This window comes from Rattus norvegicus, chromosome 11, assembly GCF_036323735.1.
Source record: "Rattus norvegicus strain BN/NHsdMcwi chromosome 11, GRCr8, whole genome shotgun sequence".
NCBI classification, from domain to species: domain Eukaryota; kingdom Metazoa; phylum Chordata; class Mammalia; order Rodentia; family Muridae; genus Rattus; species Rattus norvegicus.
The window spans coordinates 76,349,189-76,352,725 of NC_086029.1; positions in this window are offsets into that span (position 1 = coordinate 76,349,189).

A 3,537-nucleotide genomic window follows, 5' to 3' on the forward strand; every position below is an offset into this window, starting at 1 on the left:
GACAGTCTTAACCCACTGTGAATTTTACCAGCCTCAAAACCAACCTTCCAGGCAACGTGTACCACTGTGCAACAATGGCATGGCTGTCATGGGAGCTGGCAACCTCCCAGCCTGGATTTGAGGTCAGCTCCAGAGGAGCAAGACCCATGCCATCAGTTCATGCCTGGTCCATCATAGGCCCCAGTTGTGTTAGGGTAGGGGGAGACAGGGTAAGACTTACTGCTATTAAATTGACAAAGCACCAAATTAATTACCTTCTAAATACATCTATAGCACAAACACACAACTTTCAGGTTCTCTTTGCAGTGAACAGAGGTCAATGAAGACTAACGGTTGCCTAAAGTGCACAGAACAAGTGGTGATTGGGTGCCTGGCATAACATTCTAAGTTGCAGGAATGACTGCAGAAGAGGTGAGTAGGGAAAACATAGAAGCAGTACAAGAAAAAGGCTGCGAAATGCCAACTTATAGGCATGACGCAACCCTTTTCAATCATGACTGGCAGCAGCTATTTGTCCTGGGCCAAGGCTGGCCCTGTCAACTTGCATGGGGCCCTTAGTGCCGAACTAGTTGTAACTGGTAAGACTTGAGGAATCCATTTTTCAGTTTTGTACCTACTGCCGAGCCCACCGTGCTTCAGTGGAGCTCTACATGCATGGCATGCCAGACAGCCTTGGTTAAATTCATGGAATTCTCAAAGGAAGGTGACATTTATAGGGAAGATGACGCTGATAGGGAGAGGGAATCAAGTCAGGGTAGATGAGTGTTATAGCATGCATTAGTGTATGAAACTGTCAAGAAAAGGGGTGTCTTGATTTTTAAGGACTCCCTCCCCAAATGGGAACACTTAACTTCTAGCTACCAGTGCTAAGTTAATGGATTACTGTTGCAAGTGACTGTTGTGATGGATGGGAGACACCTCTGAATGTTTGGACCATATGATGGCTACAAATGCTAGAGTTAGGCCATGTACCGCTGTCACCAGCTCTAGGAAGAGGGGAAGTTTTATCAAGGAAAGAGACCACAATGGCTTATTTTCCTCATTCCTCCTGTTCCCAGGCCTGTTTTTGTAAGGTAGCCTTTTCTAGGTAACAACTAGCGATGCACTGATCCATTTCCGCAAATCTGAAACACTGGCTGCTTTGCAAATACAGTCCTTCCCAGCTATTGTTTGTCCCAGCTCCCGGACAACGGAAATATTCTTCCACATTTTGGAATTCAGAACATCAGGTGCTCTAAGAGCAGTATGAAGTGTGGGATTTTCAGATTTGGACTCGTCAGTGAAAGACTCTGTAATAAACAAACTGATTAACCTTGGCTGCAAGACGATCAGACCAAGAAAAAGGAACTCACAGAGGACACACTGTATCTTTATTTCTCTTTTATCTAGCATATACAATAAATGCTGAAACATGCTTAACGTTTGGAGTTGTGTATTCAATAAATTCAATAAACAGATAAGCAGTGATACACCAAATACAGGCATTATAAGGATTTTTTTTTTAAGTAAGTATCTGTTTAGAATACAATGTTACAAAAGCAAGAATTGGATTTTAATAAAACAATTTAATAAAACAAGGCACAATGTTTAAGGCAAAATTTATGAAGAAAGTATATAAAGTTAATATAAGATCATATTTTTTAATATCCTTTGGGGAAAGAGGCACAAGAATTAAAAATAGCTTAAACATTTTTTTAGAATATTAGCCATAAGAAAGTAAAATAAATTTGATACAATAGGACTCTATTTTTTCCAGAAAACAAACTCCACTGTTGAATCATATTTCTGAGTTCCATTTTAATCATATATATATTTATACAGATATTTCTAATACACAGACTTTAAGTACAGAAAATTAAGATGTCAGAGCATATGTAATGATTTGACCAAAATAAAAGGTTAACATTTTTTCAGCATCTTTTGTTGTTTTCGAAACCCCCGACTTTAAAAAGCTAAGACTTGGTTGTTATTCCCCGTTGCTATTTTTCACCCTCACACAGTGGGCTGAGAATGGGACACACATGACTATCAGAAAGTGACTGGTGGGTTAACACTGTTTCTCAGAACAGCAGTGCTGACCGTGTAAACTGCGCAGTGACTCTCTTAACGACCCCTACACAAACCAACCAACTTAGTTATGGCTCCTGCCAGCAAACGGCAGTGCCACCACAGCTAAGACCCCAGCTAGGGGATTAGATAATACAGTTATATTCCATTTATTTATGGCCAGAAGAATCGAGTCTATTCTCATGAATGCAGATAGTTTCCTGCATGTAAATAGCCTTCATTAAGCCACTAGATTTAAAACATACACGAGACCGGCAATTATATCAACCACTGAGGCTGACTAAAGTTAAGTAAAAGCCTTGCAGCACCCATAAAAACACCTTCTAAATATTCAACTTTGTGAGTTATTGGAATGCTTCTTAATTCAATCCGTAGTAAATACAGATCACACACACTATATATATATAACATAAAGAATGAAAGTTTTTATTCATATTAAACCACCCCCCTTCTGACCTATAGGAAAGCTTGCTGAAACATGCTAGACCCCAGTGACAATATTTTCATAAAATGGTGGAACGTCTCTTATCTTTGTGGTAGTATATGGATTTTAAATAAAATACTATACAAAAGATACACAGTTTGACAGGGGGTTGGTGGCGGCAGGGGTGGAGCTCCATCCTTGACTCTGGAGAGATTCTCTGGCACAGTGATTAAAATTCCCTCCCCAGCTGCCCCACACACACAGTGGGCCCTGTTGAGGGCAAAGGAACCTCAGGAGCAGTGTTTCTCCCTCAGGTCAAATACAGATCACACAGCTCCTGCCGACAAGTTATCATATAGTAGCCGGTCTTTCCCACACAGGACTAGTGGAAGACTTTGGCACTTTCACACCACAAAGGACAATGCTGCCTACTATACTATTAAAAAGATCACACTATGACGGAAATATAAAACCGCACGCTACTGAGTTAGTGACACGGAACATTCTATGCCTACTGTACAGCTAGTGAAGGCTAAAGAGACACTCTCCTTAAGCACTGGAACAGAGCTCTGTGCTGTCGGCCATGCTGCCTAAAAGCCTACACAGCACCTTCACTGGGTTATACGCCTAGTCTGACTTAAAAACTCAACATTTTGGACTATACAAAGAGCAAAACTTATAATAAAACCTCTACTTTTAGATGAAAGGCAAATCATTTAGGTAAAGGCACTTTAAGTAACTGCAGCTAAATGATCTTACACATACATGTTTACTGGTAAAACTATTTGCAAGCATTCACATGGAAACCTAAGAGAATAAGCATGTATTTTATATGTTAATAGCACTACTAAATACTTAATTGCAGTTTTTAAAAATACAACAAAAGGCAAACATTAACCGAGGTCCCCTGCTGATAAAAACAGCAGGTCAAGGAGGGACTATTTTCCAGCTCTGGGAAGAGCAAGGCTGAGGAGAGCCTGCAGCTCACTGGCTCCCTTCATGAGGAGCAGTGTGAACGGCTTCCCAGCAGCAGGAACCAATCTAGT